The sequence below is a fragment of the Oryctolagus cuniculus genome, chromosome 11 (assembly GCF_964237555.1).
Source record: "Oryctolagus cuniculus chromosome 11, mOryCun1.1, whole genome shotgun sequence".
Classification (NCBI taxonomy): domain Eukaryota; kingdom Metazoa; phylum Chordata; class Mammalia; order Lagomorpha; family Leporidae; genus Oryctolagus; species Oryctolagus cuniculus.
The window spans coordinates 108,421,303-108,440,286 of NC_091442.1; the positions used below are offsets into that span (position 1 = coordinate 108,421,303).

An 18,984-nucleotide genomic window follows, 5' to 3' on the forward strand; every position below is an offset into this window, starting at 1 on the left:
TATTGTATGATAAAAGTTTTTTTTTTTTAAATTGACTTCAGAACAACCTCTTAATCCCATCCCCAAAACAGAATTCCAGATATCTACATATAAAAATTAAATGGAATATACATTTTTAACTCCCCAAATGGCTGCAGCCATCCGAAGCCAGGAGCCAGAAGCTTCCTCTCACATGGGTGGCAGGTGCCCAAACACCTGGGCCATCTTCCACAGCTTTCCCAAGTCCATTAGCAGGGAGCTGGGTTTAAACTGGAGTAGCTGGGACTCAAATCAGCACCCATATGGAATGCTGGCTTCACAGGCAGTGGCTTACCCTGCCACGTCATGCCACAAGGCTGGCACCTAGAATGTACGTTTTTTTTTTAAATAAAAGAATAAGTAGGCAGGATGTAAAGAATATAGTTTAGAATGAGTTATATTTCTCTAAGTTCTTATATTGAGAATGGTTTTCATAAAATCTTTTCCTTCCTTAAAAAGTATTTCCAGAAGACTTTGTGCACCTTTATTCTAGATTTGCCAAACTAAATAGCTAGAAAGAATTTCCTTTTCAAAGCCCAAGAAACATGCCATCCTCTATATAATAAAAAAGATGTATTAAGGCTTTCAGTCCTCCATCCCTTCTTTCCATTTTAGAAGAGGAAAATCTGTGCATAAATTCACATCTACACGTATTTGTGAAAGGGGTGTGAATGCGTCAACGTAAATGCAGAAGTGGTATTCAAGAAGAAACGCTCTCTGTGAAAAAGTTGACTTTTTCAGTATGCACTGGAGGGTGAAACAGTTTTACCAAAGGTTTAAGTAGATTAAAGGATTTTATTTGACATCTGAGCTGACATTTCAAAGTCAAAATGTGAACCCAACGCAGGGATTTTATCAACAATGAACTTGCTGACTTCTGAAAGGGGGTCCTGGGCCTCCGAAGGCTTTTGAAGTTCCATTTTGCTTTGTCTTCAGATGTCTGGACATAATCGGCTCATTGATGCCTTGCGCTGTCTTGTGAGCGCGAGCATTTCTGACAGTTCCCTGTCAGGGCTGGCCACAAGGAGAGGTTGAGCTTCCCTTGACACTGGGGCAGCTGGTCAGGAAGTTCTCAAGTGTGCAGCTCTGTGAACTTTCTGCTGAACCGTGGCCCAGTGGGACAGCAGGGCTTTCAACCCCCATCAGCTATGGGCTTCAAAGGCTGCGGGCATCCATGCCCAGGGACCTGCCCGGCCAGTCTGATGCATCTCTTTCCCATAGCATGGTGGGGGTTAGATGGACGTACTTTGCAGGCTTTCATTTCTCAAACCTGAGAGCTAGAGCATACGTGGGAACCGCCTAGGCCAGCAAGTTCAGCCCCAGGTTGCATGGGTCGCTGAGGGATGGCCTGCTTTCGGAAGCTTGGACTCTCCCTTAGCCCTGATTATGACAGCAGTCCTGGCCCACACCTACAAGTGTGCACACTGTTTTTGAAATAGTTACAATAACCATACCCATAGATATTATTTTCCCCACTTGACAGATGGGGGCAGCTCACCTTTGGGTACCTGTGTGTGAGGAATGGCAAGCTGGGATTCGAACTCAGGCAGCTCAGGCTCTTGAACCATTCCTTTAACCATCATGCCATAGTGCCTACAGCTGGGGAATCCTACAAATACAGCCATATAGAGGACAGCTCCCTTTCATGTACTTACTCCAAACTTCTCTTCCTTCTTTTCTATTTGTTTTTCTTTTCTTCTTTTCTCTCCTCTTTCTCTTCTTCCCTCCCTCTCTTCTTCATTTCTTCCTTCTGGTACTCTTTTTACATGTCCTCATTATGTTTGAACAGTGGTAAGCCATCAGGGATCATGAATGAACTAAGTTTACAATGGTTCATTTTATTGACTAACTGCAGATTAAGCTAACGCGTTCAGCAGACATATTGTTATTCAGATACACAGTGATTTTTAGCTGCCCCTGGTGTATTCAACCTATCCAGGATTAAAAACCACTCTGCAAGGAGACAGAGGATGGAGATACAAAATATTAAATAACATAGGCTGTTTAACATGTCTGCTGGTGGTGTTCCCTGCACACTGGGAGGTTGGAGGACAGAGAGGATGGACTTTGCTTTTTTTTTTCTTGCTTATAGTAGGCAGCAGTGTTCTTTGTAGGAGGAAAATAAAAGGAGGCAAGGAACGTGCAGAAAGAGGTGGAGGGATGGATGGGAGACAAGGAAAGAGAGCCGCGGAGAGGGAGAGAGAGGACATGCAGGGGTGGGGCATAAAGGCCAGAAGCTATAAAAGATGAATTAGCGGGTGAGTTTGCCATATCCACTAAGACCAGTGCCTAGATGTTCCATCTCTTTTGCTGCAAATACCAGGGTTTCATTCTTGTTTTCTGGCCAAACAATATGCTATTGAATCATGTATCACATTTTTTTTTTTTTTTTTTTTTTTTTTTTACCTATGTGTCCATTGATAGACACCCAGGTGGATTCCATGCCTTGGGTACTGTGATTAGTGCTGCAGATGCCCCTGGGGTGAAGGGATCTCTCCTCCCTACACTGAGTTGTAGCTTTCTGAGAATGCTCTACACTGTTCCCCACAACAGCTGTACTGATTTTCCCATCAGTGTTCTGGCGCTTCTCCTTCCAGAGACCGGGTGGTCATTGCGCGTCTTTGAGAATAGGCATGGCCGTGCAACTTGAGTGGATGAATGAAAGGTTAGAGGAAGTGCAGTGCACCTCACTCGTGTGGAAACGTTGATTGGCCGTGCACGGTTCTCCATGCGCTCCTCTCACGCTGTGGTGGCTGTGGTTGGTGCCCGGCTACGTCCCCTGTTTGCTGCCAGGCTACTGCAGCTCCTTCAGGGTGCTGTCAGTACTCGCTGCTAATGACTCATAGCTCCCCTCTTCTTCAGAGAACATCCCTGAGCTCCTCTCCCAGACGTGGGACGTGACCTCACCCTCGGAATGACCAACTCCCTGTTCTAAGTGTTGCTCACAAACGCCCCCAGGGACCAGACCGAAGCTTCTCTCCAACAGAATCCATTTCCTTGCTTAATTTGCTTTCCTTGCCCTATCCTGTTTCATTCATTCTGCCTTTCCACAGAGAACCCCCTCAATACATCACTCTCACCAGATTCCACATCTTGGGCTCTGCTTCTAGCAACCCCCCAAGACCCATTCCTGGGGGACAGAGGAATGCAGTACTGGAACCTCGGTGGGAGGAGAGTACCACGGAGAGCAGTCAGGACCCTCAGCCAACAGGTGCAAGTGAAAAGTGGTTGGGGAGCTATGAGTCTTTTCTGATACACAGAACATTGCAGGCGTTTCTAGAACTTCCTCCTGGAGCCACCCACAGGTGTGACGCAGCTACGCTCTGCAGCTCTGCTTGTATCTGTGTGTCTCGCTTCTCCCATGACCAACCAGCCACCTCTTAATCTTCTTTCTCTCCTCTCCCTTAATCCTAGCACCAAATGCCTCTTAGATTCAGCTTGGCTATGACTCCTTATGCTTCCTAGTCCACCCCATGGATAATGTTTCTGTATCAGATACAGCTCTCCTGACACCCTAACTTCTTCTGTATTTTTTAGTTCATATTCCCAAGAGTCAGTCTGATTGGCCAGTGTGAGTCCTGGACCTCTAGTGAGTCTGTGTCCTGGCTACTTTGAGTGCAGTCACCTGTCATAGGTCATGGGGCACAGGGCATAGTTAATGTAGCCCCAGATTGTTCTGAAATGGAGATATTGCTTTAAGGTATTTAAAAATATGTAAATGATATGTCTGTTAAGGTTAATGGCTAGACAAAGAATTAAAGAGGACGAAGGGACTGAGGTTGATGGAGGTAGAGGTGATATTTTGCCTAGAACCAGCAAGAAAGAGCTCAACACGAGGTGATGTGAGCAGGCCTGCATGAAGCTGAGAGTGGGGATCTGGGGCTGGAAGGGTTCAGGCAGAGGAACAGAGCTGCAAATGCCCTGAAGTCAGAGTATACATGGAAAAGAAACAGAGAATGTGTAAAAGGCAGAACAGACAGCATGAGCGAAGGCCCTGAGGCAGGAAAGCACTCGGCATGGTTGAGGATCCTAAGGCTGGCTGCTCTGGGTGTAGCTCAGAGATTCAAAGGAGCAATGAGTGAAAAATGTGCATTTAGTGCCATGGGGCGAGCAGAAGACTTTGGAGGCTCCTCGCAGGTCATGTTACACTTTGGTATTTTGTCTTCCATGACACGAGGACTGGGAGATGTGTCAGAAGCTAGCTGAGTAGTAGGTGACTTGGTCTGGGGGTGCCTGGGAAAAAAAGGGAAATGGAAATGGGGTGATGGAGGCACATTTGGGAAGGAGGCGACGGGACGCAGCAACTGACCACAGGGAGTGAGGCAGAGGAGGTGGCATAGCTCACTGCCAGCGGTCTCTGGGCAGCAGGTTGGGTGGAGGTGTCATCTACCAAGAAGGGTGCCTTTTGGGGGAGAAATAGATTTGGGGGGGAGACCTTAGCCAAGTTTGTAAGCCATTACTGCAGAGTGTTGCTATTATTACTGCGGAGTATTATTACTATTTAACAACAAGCAAACAGACCCCAAAGGGTTATTTTCCTTGTTCAAGATCAGACATCTAGGAAACAAAGGATCCAGTTTCCTACTCAGATCTGACTGGCTATTGTCAAAAACTGTTGTTTCCCTCATAATCCTCACACAGCCTCTTAGGAGGAAAGAAAAGACCAGAGCAGCCTGTGGAGCGTAATTCTAAGAGTGGCACCAGGAGGGCAGTCAGAGAAGTGGCCTGCGCATCCCCTCCAGGGGCTAAGATGACCCCACCAGAGTCAAATACATGAAAACACCCTGATGTGCAGCCAAGCCACCCAAGACCAGCTGTGCCGTCCACGGTGTGGAGACGATTGGTCGCCACAGTGACTCTAGCCACAATGGCCTCTCTTAACTTCATGGTGGACTGAAAAGTGTTAACTCAGAGCTCGGGTGCCCAAGTGTGCCACTTCCCAGGGCCACGGACGTCTCTGGGGAACCTACTGGAAGTGGAAACTCCTGGGCATCACCCCAGATCGACTGATCAGAGACTCTGGGGTTAGTGTCCAACAATCTGCGTCCTAACAAACCTTCCAGAAGATTCCAGGGAACATGCAAGGTTGAAAATCACTCAATTAAAGCAGCTGGTTCCATGTGGTCTGAGATTTTGCCTCCGAAGAGCCCTGGCCTGAAGTGACTGAGGTGTAATCCCAAAAGCAGGCAGGGCTTGAACCAACGGGGAAGTTATTGCAGCAGTTGGACGGAGGCTCATGTTCCCTGCCGCCAGTCCTGTTCTCTTACATAAACTCCTGTCCAAAGAGGAAATAGCCTTTAAAAAAAAAGGGGGGGGGGGGCTGTTGTTTTGTGGCAAGAGGAATGTTCTGCTAATTTTAGGAAGATGGATTCAGTTATGAACAGGAAGTCTTGACAGAAGGGAAACTTTGACTTGGATTTTTAAAAACTGTGTTCCTTTAATTTTTTTTTTCCTTTGGAAGAGGAAAGGCAATGCTGTTAACAAACCTCAGCTGGCCTTAGGGTTCCAGAATCGCTCACGGGGAAGAAGAGGCATGTGGGCGCCATTTGTGGCGTCGCCTGCGCGACAGTGAACTATGCCCGCAGGACAAGGGTCCTTGAGCTTGAGCTTTGAAGAGAGAACCTTGGCAGTGCCAGTTGCCTGCAGGAGGAAGCACAGCATCTGGCGCCTGGGGAAGACCGAGCCCAGGGAGTGCTGCACCTTCCTGCTGCCCACCTGGGGGCTCTGATCACAGTTTCTGGCTGGTCCCTTCGCAGCACAATTCAGGGTACCAAGCTTGAGGGGGCATCAGACATGTTCACATTCCTTATCCACTGACTCCAGAATTGATAAGGCAGATCTTTTTTTTTTCCATGAATAAAGATGGTGAGGGGCCAGCATTGTGGTGCAGGGGGTCTAACAAACAATCCACCCAGTGCAATGCCAATGTCCCGTATCGGAGTGCTGATCCCAGTCCTGGTTGTACCACTTCCCATCCAGTTTCCCTCTAATGTGCCTGGGAAAGCAGCAAGTGATGATGCAAGTGCTGATTGGGCCCCTGCCACACACATGGAAGACCCGGATGGAGTTCCTGTCTCCTGGCATTGGCCTGGCCCAGCCCTAGCTGCTGTGTCCATTTGGAAAAAAAAAAAAAAATTAGTGCCAATTAAAAACATGGCTAGCCCTAGGAGTTTTAAATATTTGTTTACATTGAATTCTCAAAGTGACTAGTCCTATTTTTATTTCACAACTGAGTGAAGTGAGGCCCCAAGTTAGCAAGTGGAGGACACATCACCCAAAACTACAGTCTCCAAGACCAAGCCCTACTCCCAAGTCAAAGATGAGAATTTTAGAGTATCATGTCCAGGAGTTGCATGGATCTCATATTCATCTCTGGAAAACAGAACAGTTGAAAATAGTTGCTTAGTGAATTCAGTGTTCCCAATGTGTTACTGTTCCCCAGAAAAGGAGATGCAGTGGGGTAGTATGGGTACAGACAGGGATTTATTACTGAAGATGGAGGCTGAGAAGCCCTGTGATCTGGCATCGCAAGTTGGAAGCCAGGGGAGTTGATGATGTCACTCCCAGCTCGAGGCTGTCAGCCTGAGAGCCAGGGTCCTCCGGTGTCAGACCTGGAGTCCTCGGGCTGCAGAACCTCGAGTTCTGACGTCCAAGGGCAGAGGTAGATGGGCGTCCCTGCTCCAGCAGCGAGAGTGAACTCGCCCTTCCTCTGCCTTGTGCTCCCCACCAGATGAGGCTGGCCCACCCTGGGGAGGGCCATCTGATCGGCCCAGCCCCTGATGGAGAGGCTGGCTGCTTCCTGAGACAAGGATTGTCAGACCTCCCTTGAGATTTGCCCCTGAGAGGTGTGAAAGAGAAGTGTCTCCTTTCCTGTTGGCCCAGAGCTGGGGACTGTGACTCTGCCCTCCATCACGCCGTGGGCGTCCCCAGGGTGTGGACCAGAGGCAGCTGCCAAGCCTGGAAGGAGACTGCTGCCCACAGACGTGGCACCTTCAGGCCTTCTTCGCAAGGCTGAGTCAATCCACACGTCCTGCAGGACAGGCCCATTGCAAACCATCGGCTTCACACGCCCTTAATCTGCTGTCACACCTGGGCACATTCACGGCTTCTGTTTCCTGTGAGATCTGTCCCACGGGGCGTCACGATCTTGTGAGTGACAGCCTTTCACCCTCTGCTTAGAAATGCTTACTGACGGGACTTTCAGGATCAAGTTCAAAATGGGAGATTTTGAACTTTAAAAGCAGCAAGAAAATCTATCACTCTGTTGTTACAGATTCACTCACTCTCTCCTGTGTGATGGATTCATCCTGCCTGTCTCATGTGAGGATGAAGAAGGTGATGATGATGATGATGGTGGTGATGAAGATGAGAGGAAACCTTAATTACATAGAGCAGCAATGTCCTAGCAGACATTTGAAAATAAAAATGGCCTTATCAGGAAGTTCTAGCATTTGAGGTTGCAAGAAAAAATAACTTTTAAAGAAGTCGATTGGTCACCATTGCCATCTCCCAGCCCCTTGCATAGGCTCCAGGGTGGACACAAGTCTCAAGTTAAGACGATGGGACTTGCTATCTTGTTGAGGCTTCTGGGAAAGAAACTGTTTTGCTCTCAAGAGGGAGCCCTGTAAGAGAGCTCTGTGAGTCCCTGGATGTTGTGTGTGGATTGAGGCAGTCATCTTTCTCCTGGCCGGGACCCAGAGGAGGGCCAGACCCAGCAAGCAGTGAGGAATGACCCAAGAACATGGTGGGTGCTGTGATATGAACCCTATTCCTTCCCCAACAGAAGGGCGTCAAGGACAGGAGCTGAGCGATCCTCACAGCTGTCTGGCACACAGAAGGAGCTTGGCCCAAGAAGGAGAGAGCGAGCAAATAGATGCCAACTAAGTCTGGGGGTTTTCTCAACACATTTAGCTGGACTGCAAGTTTAACCTGGTACAGGTGATACACGTTCCCAGTAGCAGAGACACGGAACCCAAAAGTTCTGATGAAGAGACGTGGGCAGCATATTGGAAGAAAAGTGTCAAGAGTCTATACAGCGGGTCCTGGCTTGGTGCAGTACCGCAGGCAGAATTGGGGGTGGGGGTGGGGATGCGGGAGCTGTCCAAGCCACGGAGACGGCCTTCCCCTGCGGGTCCACACGTGCTGAGCCAGCGAGGCACTTGCAGGGAGTCTGGAGGAAGCGTTAGATCTTTATTAGCTTAAGTACTTTAGCAGAGTCTAGATTACATCCAAACCTGGAAGTTTTCAACAGCAGAGTCGCAGTGGCTTTCCCAAAGCTCGAGGCTTCCTTCTCTTCCGTCAAAAGGCAAGCTGTGCCAGTTAAAGCTGAGAATCAGAAAACAACCGTGCAGATTTGGAAGCGTGTGTTGGATGAGCTGTTTCATGCCTTTCCGCTGTGCAGCGACACCCGGCGATGCTGTAGCGAGAGATCCGGCCCAACCCCCAGGGCACCTGGCCCTTTCTGAATTAGTGGCTGTCTTATCCCGGAAGACCTTCAAGGTCAGACTGGCAAAAACCACGGGGCCAGATTTAACTTGGGCACTGATTTACCTGGATCAAGCACCAAGATGCTTGGCCTCTCTGGGCCTACACACCCTCACCTATAAAGTGAGAGGCAGAACTAAATGGACACTGAGATCCTTTGTTTTGAGAAACATAATTCTGCCATGAAGACCCCAAGAGCACTTTAAGACGAAGAGCAGGCTCAAGCTCGAGTCTCGGCTCTACCACTCACTCATTGCACAGCCCCAGCTAACTCTATTCCAGCTCAGAGTCCAGTTCCATTATATAAGAAACAGAGATAAGAAAGCCAATATTAAGGGAATTTTGGAAGAATTCCAATAGCTGATGCAAACAAAGCAATGGACACAGGGTATTCATTCAGTAAAAATTTAATCCAACAAATACGTATTGAGCATATACTATGTATCTCCTGATAGTCCAGCCTCTAGAAATAGAATAGTGAGCAAACTAGGCATCAGCCCTGTCCTCAGGGGGTAGATAGACTAAACCTTGGGATCATTTATGAATATATAACTGTCATAGTTGAGAAGATCTATAAAGGACATTAGTCAGATGCTATGACACAAGACACATGTAGTTTCTATCCCAGTTCTGCCTCTCAGTCAACACTTGCTTCCCTCCTTATAGCTCACTAAGGAGAACTGGTCACCTCAAACGCTGCTTCCCACTAGGTGAATTTTCCAGTGTGAGACAATACTCCAGGCCTATTCCTGCTAGTGGGAGGCAAGTCTTCAATATTGCTGACTTCACAATTGCTCATTTCTGTTGAAGGCAGATTTCATGAATCAACACATTCTGCTCCAGTCCAAAGCTGTCTGACTACAAAGAGTGAGGGCTTTGTGCCCAGTCGGACACCCACCTGGCGCCAGGTAGATGCAGGGGCCCTGGCAGGGCAAGCCAACTGGTGTTGAACATGTAAAAGAGCCAAAGAATGGGAGAGCGCTCACCCCAGCAGCCAGCCTGGGAGGTAAGCTTTGATAGGCAAGTAGTGTTTGACAGCTGAAAGCAACTTGGAATCACCGCCTATAATGTCTGTGCTGCTATTACTTCATTTGCAGACCAGAACATTCACAGATTAGTCTGCACACTGTGCCAGTGCCATTCAGATACTGTGATACAAATGTCCCGTCGCATCTTCCAAACCGATCACTTTTCTTACACACCTGTGATCGCAGTCTTAGTGTCAGGACTATCATCGCCTCTCTGGATTACTGCCATAACCTCCTAATGCATCTCTTCTTTCATTCTTGTGTATCTGTTGCACCCAATCCCGTTATAATGTTGCTTTCAAGTTAAAAATGTCAGTGGGAGTCCATTGTTTTCTGCTTGAAAGTGTTCACTGACATCCCACTACCTGTAGGATGAAGACCAAAATCCTTATCGTGGCATTTGTGGCATGTTGTGAGCAGCCCAGCCACCAGCCATTTGTCTCCTCTTCCACACCAGCAGTCTCTTTGGACTGAGACTGAGCCTATGACCTACGTCTGGTCAGTGATCTAAAAGGGAAGGTCTACTACAGCTTCAAGAAAATACTTTTTCTTCTTGATAAAAAAGAAATGTGTGAAAAGACGGCTTGTTTATTGTGTGATCATTGGGGCTGTGGCAGCCATCTTGTGACCAGGAAGGGAGACATTAAGGTGGTAAATCATCCCAGTTTCCCTGAAACGTTAGCACTTTTAGTGCTGAAATTGCCATATCATGGGAAAGTTCTCAATCAGAGAGTGACTGGGAAGAGTGGTCACCCTAGGAGAGATTGCTGACACATCGTGTATGACAAAGCCAAGTGATGTGAAGGTCTTGATGACCGTAACTGAACGGCCTCACCGTCTCTGAGGTTGCCTTTGCAAAGTTTTCTCATGCAGGTCTTCATCGCGTGTTGTGAAACTTGCAGCCGACAGCATTCCTGTTTGACACAGCATTCAAAGTCTTGAATCGTATGGCCCAGCACGTCTGCCTTTCCAATTCCATCTCCTACCATGCCTGCCCTTCCCCCACACACTCAAGGAGGATTACTAATGCGTCTGCACACCTGTGCCATCATCAGTGCCATCTGCTTTGTCCCGAGTTCCTTCTCCTCCTCCCACCCCTGAAAACTTCCCTCGATGCCCAGATCACCAAGTTCCCTTCTGTGGGAGTCTCCCTTCTCTCTGACTCCTTCCTCCGTGCTCCCATTGTTTTAGCAAACAGAGAAAGTCCTGGCATGGGTGTCGCTGTATTTATACTTTGAGAGCTTTGAGAGCGAGGGGTCCCGTCTTACCTATTTCACACGTGAAACTCCTACTGCGTCTGGCGCCGTGGCTCACTAGGCTAATCCTCCACCCGCGGCGCCGGCACACCGGGTTCTAGTCCCGGTCGGGGCGCCAGACTCTGTCCCGGTTGCCCCTCTTCCAGGCCAGCTCTCTGCTGTGGCCTGGGAGTGCAGTGGAGGATGGCCCAAGTACTTGTGCCCTGCACCCGCATGGGAGCCAGGAGAAGCACCTGGCTCCTGGCTTCAGATTGGCGCAGCGTGCCGGCTGCAACACGCTGGCCATAGTGGCCACTTGGGTGGGTGGGGGGGCAATGGAAAAAGGAAGACCTTTCTCTCTCTCTCTATCTCTCTCTCTCTATCTCTCTCACTCTCTCACTGTCTAACTCTGCCTGTCAAAAAAACAAACAAAAAAAACTACTGCATTACTGCCACCTTTGCCATATGCCGTGGATGTCTACGGAATGAATACTGGTATTTGTGGATGAATAATCATATGGAGCAAATAACATGCTTTTAACTAAAGTCTTGTGAAAACTGTAAGGCACCGTCCTCTTTTTTGTGGGCTCTGTCCATGAAGCCTTTCTTGATTCTTACTCATACTGAGATTCTCCTTCCTTTGAACTCACTGAAACCTGTATTGCTATGGAGTTCATACTAGACACATGTCCTTCTCAAACTGTCGATTGCAATTTTAGATGAATAATTCCTATCTGCCTCTTTCCTCCCCAGACAGTCCTGGAGAGCCACTTGATTGCACGTCTGGTGCCCTGAATGAAGTTCAGACACCCTAAGTGTTGCCTGAAGACAGAAAATGCGTGATGTTTTCTGCTGTTACATCCAGAATGCCTTTGGCTACAAGCAATAGAAAATCGGTGGCAAACGGCAACAGCTGACCGCTGATAATTTCACACACACACACACCCTTTATAGTACAGAGCTGTCAAGAGCTTTCTACACAGGAACTTTTGTTTCTTAGCTGCCTTGCACTCCAGTGGAGTGCTGTGTGTACTTGCAAGCTGTTGGAATATGAGCTAATGTAATGGGTATCCCCTCCCGGACAAGAAAGGGATGGGGGCTTGCACCACTCTCTCCTCCCTTCAGTGATGTCAGAGGCCACAAGTAGGAGATGGCAACATCCCAAGCTCAAAGGAGCCTGAGTCCCTGAGGCATCAGCTGCGGAATGAGGTTGGGGGGGAGAGACAATTTTACGGCATTGAGTCTGTCCTGATAAATACAGAAGCTTAGGAAGGGTTACTGTTTTCTTATATGATGGAAGATCTAAGATAGATAGTTTCTGGCATGGGTGTTGTCACTCCCTGTCTTCGTGGAGGAACGACACAGGACCCTGCGCTGTTCTTTTGTCTGCTCGGCCCTCCCCGGGTTTGCTGCTGGTTCTTCCCGGGTTGGCTACTGACCCTTCCACCTCCGTGGAAGGGCGGTTCCCCCTGGCCACTTTCCCCACTTCCGCGGGGGAGCGGCACACCGCCGGCCGGCTCTCTCGGGGGCTGCACAGGTGTTCCTTCAGATGTTCCCCTTAGATGTTCCTGGTGCATGTTGTCTCTCTCCTCCTTTATAGTCCTCTTCCACCAATCCCAACTCTGCTACCCACACGCCAAGTACGCTGCTCTCCTCCAATCAGGAGTAGGTCCTACAGTTTATTGGTTGAACTGGAGGCAGCTGTGTAGAAGCTGTTTTCTCCTCTCCCAGTGCCATATTGTGGGAGAGCAGATGCATAGAATAAGTCTTAATTCCAGTAACTTAGTCTAGTCCGGGTTGCTCCCCACAGGTGTATTTTTATTTTTTAACTAATATATGACTCTTATACATATAGATGGAGTACCATGTGAGATCTTAATATATGTATACATAATGTTCAAATCAGGGTAAACATTCCTATCTCATCAAATATTTATCAGTTCTTTATGGTGAAAACATTCAAAATCATTTCTTCTAGCTTATCCTTGTCAATGATCACCCAACTACACAATAGAACACTACAGCTTCTCTTATCTGACTATAACTTGGTACCTGCTAATCAACCTTTCCCAATCCACCCATTCCCCATCTCTCTCTCTCCCCCCACACCCTCTCTCATAAGCACCATTCTACTCTGAACTTCTGTGATGTCAACTTTGTAGTTTCCATATTTGAGTGAGATCCTGCAGTGTCTTTGTGTGCCTGGCTTATTTTGCTTGATATGATGCCCTCTTGTTCCATCCATTTTGCTGCAAATGATGGGATTTTACCCTTTTTATGGGTAAATAGTGTTCCACTGTGTATAAAGACCTTATTTTCTTTTTCCATTCATTACTGGATGAACACTTAGAATGTTTCCATTGCCTTGCTATGTGTATCGTGCTGCAATAAACACAGGAACACAGACGTCTCTTTAACAGACTGATTTCACTTCCTTGGGTCTATACCCAGTAGTGGGATTGCCGGATCATATGGTAGTTCTATTTTTAATTTCTGGAGGAATGTCCATAGAGTTTTCCCCATGCCTTTACTAATTTATATTCCCACCAACAATGTAAAAGTTTTTTTCTTTTCTCTCCATCTTCACCAGAATTTGTTAGCAAATATCAGTCTTTAGGTTAACTCTTCAGTTTGTTGACTGCTGCCTTTGCTATGTAGAAGTTTTTTAATTTGGTGAAATTGCATTGGTCAATCTTTGCTTTTGTTTCCTGTGGTTTTGAGATCTTATCCCCAAATCCTCACCCATTCCAATGCCGTGAAGCACTTGTCTGGCATGGCTGATCAATGGCAACTTGAAAGGCCCCAACACATCCTATGCTTTAACTCTGCCATCTTTATTCTTTATTCATCTTGTGGCTGTTGCTTCGTAGTCACGAAATGGCCACTGCTGTTCTGTGTTTGAGGTTGTCCCACCAGCAGGGGAAGGATCAAAGGGCTAGAGTTTATCATTTTAATTCAAGTGGAAAACTCTAGCCAACTTTCCTTCGTGTGTCATTGGCCAGAGCTAGGGCATTTTGTCAGTCCTAAGTTGACCAGCAGATGCTGGTAAATGGCCTCTTTATTCCTGTAACCCCTGCAGATGCAGACAGTAGGGAAGGTTGTGGTAGGATTGGGTGGCTCAGGGGATCTCTGGGCCAGCCAAGCAACATGGATTCTGCAGATCGCATTCCAGTTTCCAACCCTTTCATTTATAAAAATCCACTGAAACTGGTCAGAACCCCTGTTATCAAGGTAGATGACGTCCGTGCTGCCACTTCTCTCGTGCCCTTCCCTGGTCGTCTCTCCAGGCTTCCTCGGTTTCCCCTTCAACACATCACACTCAGGATTCCCTTGCTGTCCATCTGAGTCGGATGCCCCTATGAAACAGATTTGCCACCTTCGGGCTAAAAAATGATGCCCACGCTCTCTTTCTGCTCTAATTCTCAGAGCGTCTCAGAAAGATATCCAGAATGAATAGTTTTTAAAAATATTTATTTTATTATTTGAGAGGCAGAGTTACAGAGAGAGGGAGAGACAGAAAGAGAGGTCTTCCATTGGCTGGTTCACTCCCCAAATGGCTGCAATGGCCAGAGCTGGGCCAGTCTGAAGCCAGGAGCCAGCAGCTTCTTCCAGATCTACCATGTGGGTACAGGGGCCCAAGCACGTGGGCCATCTTCTGCTGCTTTTTCAGGCTGTTAGCAGGGAGCTTGATAGGAAGTGGAGCATCCAGGACTTGAACAGGCACCCGTATAGGATGCCAGTGCTGTACGTGGAGGCTTAACCTTCTTCACCACAGCGCTGGCCCCCAAAATGGGTAATTGAAGGCTGTCAAAATAACTGAATCTTACTATTTGAATCTGGCTCTTACCAGGAGTCCTCATTCATCAATGTAGGCGTCGTGCAAATATGAGCATACACAGACTACTTTTCTCCCAGTGGTCTAGTTTGAAGGGTCCTTGGTCTGAGAAGAAGATGACATAGCTAGTAGTTTGAGAGAGAATGCAATAAAAATTAGCTAATGATTTTTACTCTGGAGGTGAAAATACCCAGACAGGATACAGAAAAATCTTCAAATCCCTGAAGGTCCGTCGTAGAGTTCTTCTCTATGGCAAGAGTAGAACTGAGACCATGGCTGGCAGTTCTAGGGCAGCAGACATAACAAACTGGTGATCTATGTGCTGTGTTCATCTCCCTGCGAATATTCTGCCTGATTTGTACAGCCTTTGAGAAATGTTTGACTCACAGCTGACTTTAAAACCTTAAACCATTGCATAAAGTAAAACTGAAGGAGGTTGGGAATGCCATCTCCTGGGACAGCAACAGGGGCTGCACCTTTAGGGGCTGCACTGGCGGGTGAGGAAGAAGCACGCCACTGGGCGAGGTAGCCACACCTGACCCCTCTTCTCAGAATCAACTGCTGCTTCTGGTGTTCTTCAGTGGCCCAAAGCATAACCTCCTTTTGAGTGTGATTCTTTTGGACACTCTGGCTACCCCAGGCCTGGACAAAGTCCTGAGTCAAGTCACTGGGGCCACACTCCTGCAGGACCGTAATCCATCAGTGTGGGTGGCAGCACCTCTTCCGTTGTTAGGTACCACCCTCAATAGCCCCTCATCTTGGCCTGGCCCACGCCACTCACCAATGTTACCTGCCTCTGTGTGTATACCTGACATTTTCAAAAGAAAAATACCTTTTAAAATGACATGGGGAGTTCCCTCAATACTAGCGGCATCCAGGGAGAAGTGGGAGAACTCGCTATGAAAGGAAGCCAGGATGGATGGGGCGAGGGTTTCAATGATGCTCTGTGAGGGCCCCTCCCTCCATCGCTAGTGGGCCGGATTCCATGACTGGAGGGCAGTAGCCGGAGCAAAGTGGACACGTTCAAGGAGGAGCACGCAGGAAGAGAGAGGTCTGAGCCCAGAAAGAAAATAATCGGCACATTAGTCTAAGGCTGGATCCAAAGCAATCCGGCAACTGTATCCAAAGCAGGAAGAAAACTAATGCACACCAGACTTGTAAAGTAATCAGCACTTATTCCAGGAAAAATCATTTCTTTCATTTCTCCAGGGCCATGTGGCTTGAAGTGTGCGTTCACGACTTCATCTTGGTCCCTCTTCATGGTCCCAGGATAGGAGAAATGCCTGCGTGTCACTGATCCTTTAGACAGACGGGGAAACTGAGGCCCGGAGAATTTAAGTTGCATGTATTCAGCAGGGAAGGAGCAGTCAGGACCTCTCCATCCAGGCCTTGGCGTTCCTTGATTTTTTTCTCCTCTAGTGTTAAGACGGTGAATCACAGTCAAAAAACCAAAGCACCACCGCTAGGGGACCCTCAGCGAGACCTCCCTTCCCAATGCTTCCTTCAGGAAGTCCTACTGACCATCTGCCCAGCAGGAGAAGGCTCTAATGCCCTACACAGCTTTTCATCTGCCTCTCTCGGATTGCCTTATCTCCACAAAAGTCCAATTCTTCTTCTGTGTTGGAGAGGCCGGGCAGGTGGTTCCGTCTTCCCCAGAATGGCCTCTCTCGGACCTGGAGCCTGTTATTAAGCTGACGTCTCATCTTTTATCATCCCCAGACAAAATAATTGACTTAACCTTTCCCCTAAATGACAAAGACCCTCTTGAGTTTCAAACACCCTTTTCACTGAAATGGGGAACTCCAGAGTGCCCATTTAACAAGCCCCTGTTCTTTAGAAGCTGCCGTGGCCTGCAGCAGCCTGGCATTCAGCAAAGCCCTCGCCACAAGCAGCCCATTAACGTTCTGAAAGGACCAGTAAGAAATACGACTCGACCTTTGACCTCAGATCTGCGCGCCTGCTTTGAAGAGAAGAGAATGGCCAGGCCTTGAAGTGGGTGGGTCAGCGCCCCTCACTCTCTGACCTGGGTGTGGACCCCCACTGCTCCCTTAGAAAGAGTAAAGAGTCGGGGTCCCAGGCTTCTTTTGGGAGCTGCTGCTCTGTCTTCTGGCCTCATCTCATTTCACAGCCCAGAGTTCGTGGCAGGTGATACATTGAAGACGTTACCTTGGCTGGACTGGAATTCTTGGAGCACAAATTCACCACTGCTTTTTCTCCATAGAAGGGACTCAGGAATAGGGTTTAGACTATTCTGACCCAAGCTACTTTTCACCTAGTCCATACTGGCTAAGTCCAATTTCTGAGCTTCCATCCTGTTCTAAGAAGGCAATAAACACTGCTTTAGACTTCGATGGTGCTGGGCCACTCAAACAGAATGAAATCTATGAAGAGCCTCTCTGAACTGTGATGTGTCTTGGGAAAGTATGGGCACATGGGCATTGCCATCTCAGCCACCCCTAGCGAATGTCTCCTGGCCCAGCAGGTTCCCAAGGGAATCAAGGACAGTGTCTCAGTTGAGCCTGGCCAGACTTGGCCCCTGGTGACAGGGCCTGGCTAAGAGGCATGGCCGAGGACTTGTTTGTCCTGCACACCTGCCATCTCTGGCGTCGGATATCAGAGTCAACAAGTCTCACAGAAGGTTGGCTTTTCTGGTTGCACCTCCCATTCCAACTCACTGGCTGAGATCAGAACCCACGACTCCTGGCTGCTGTCCATAGTCTGAAGACACAAAAGGAAGCCTTGCCCCAGGCCTGTTTGCTTTTGTGTGTAGAACCGCGGGGCTGCTGATCTGCCAGTGGGGCATCTTGCAACCCCCACCCCCCACTTGCCTTTCCAGCTCTTATCCCCTCCAGCCTACTTGCAGTCTGATGCCTCAACCACAGGCCAGTTTACGAGATGCTTTTCTGTAACCGCCTAGTCTGGAACTGGGTGTTCTCTTCTATGACATGTGTAGGCAGGATCGTCTGTGGATTTGTGTCAGACCATTTATAATGAATGATTATTTATTGATAAGCTAAGTCCGGCATACATTGGCATCTCTTTGCAAATGCAGGTAGAGCATCCCTTTTCTGAAATGCTGGGAACCAGAAGTGTTCTAGGTTTGTTCTAGGTTTGTAGCAGTGTTCTGGTTTTGCTTTTGTTTTGGGATTTGGGAATATTTACATATACATAATGAGATAGCTCAGCCATGGGACCCAAGTCTAAACACAAAATCCATCTATGGTTCATATTCACCTTATACACATAGGCTAAAGGTAATTTTTAAAGATTTACTGATTTGAAAGTTGGGGGGAGGGTGGAGAAAGAAAAGAGGAGAGATCTTCCATCTGATGGTTCATTCCCTAAATGGCTGAAATGGCTGGGGCTGGGCCAGACTGAAGCCAGGAATTGAATCCAGGTCACACATGTGGGCAGCAGGAGACCAGGCACTTAGGCCATTCTCTGCTGTTTTCCCAGGCACATCAGCAGGAAACTGAATCAGAAGCAGAGCAGCCAGGACAAGACCTGGTGCTTGGATGTGGGAGGCTGGCACCACAGGCAGCAACTTTGCTCACTGCACCACATCACTGGCCCCCTGAAGGTAATTGAACACAATATTTTCAGTGCACCTGTGTTTTGAATGTGACCTCCATCATGAGGTCACGTGTGGAATTTTCCATTTGTTCAGTCTAAATTTTCTTTAAAAAGTTCACTTAAAGAATGTTATCTTTGCACCATGAAACCATTGAGTATGGACTTCACCTTGCCCCTTGGAGCATGTGCCTGGGCAGTATGGCTCTTGTTGCTATGGTCCATAAAGCTGAGGGGCAGGTGCAAGCAGACTACTTTCTGGTTAGTTCTTGCAATGAGTCACATGTGGTATCCAGCAATTATTTTCCTAAATATGTATTTCCCCTGTTGCCTTTGAATTGGGGCCTCCATCTGGTGCCTCTGGTAATGGGGGTTCTGTAAGGTGGGGATTCTTGTGAAAATGACTTACTGGGGGACTGCTATTGGGCATTGGGAGAGAGGGAAGCAGCGTCATGCGGCTGAGGATTTGCTCTTGGTGGGACTTATAGCACAGAAGCTCTGGGCCCAGCAGGCATTAGCCATGGCCAGCTTACAGCAGTGGGTGTCTCCTGGCTGTGGGCATTCCCTCTTTTTTTAAAAAAAAATATATTTTTTTAATTTATTTAAGGTGTAGAGCCACAGACAGAGAGAGGGAGAGACAGAGAGAAAAGTCTTCCATCCACTGATTCACTCCCCAGATGGCCGCGATGGCCGGAGCTGGGCCAATCATTACGCCTTGAAGAGTGTGGGACTCTACCTTCGTATGCTGTTGGATGCATATCAGAGGAAGACAGGCAGATTCGCAGGGCTGGGATACACCGTCACCACTGGAATC

The 18,984-nt window shown here is 48.1% G+C and overlaps 1 long non-coding RNA gene across 1 annotated transcript in view; it reads left to right on the forward strand.

The window, feature by feature from the left end:
- LOC127491089 (uncharacterized) overlaps positions 1-18,190 on the forward strand; it is a 91,895-nt gene extending 73,705 nt beyond the window's left edge. The window contains exon 6 of the long non-coding RNA XR_007919609.2: positions 18,057-18,190. This is a non-coding gene — a long non-coding RNA (uncharacterized lncRNA). The remainder of the gene's footprint in view (positions 1-18,056) is intronic.
- Positions 18,191-18,984: the final 794 nt, after the last annotated feature.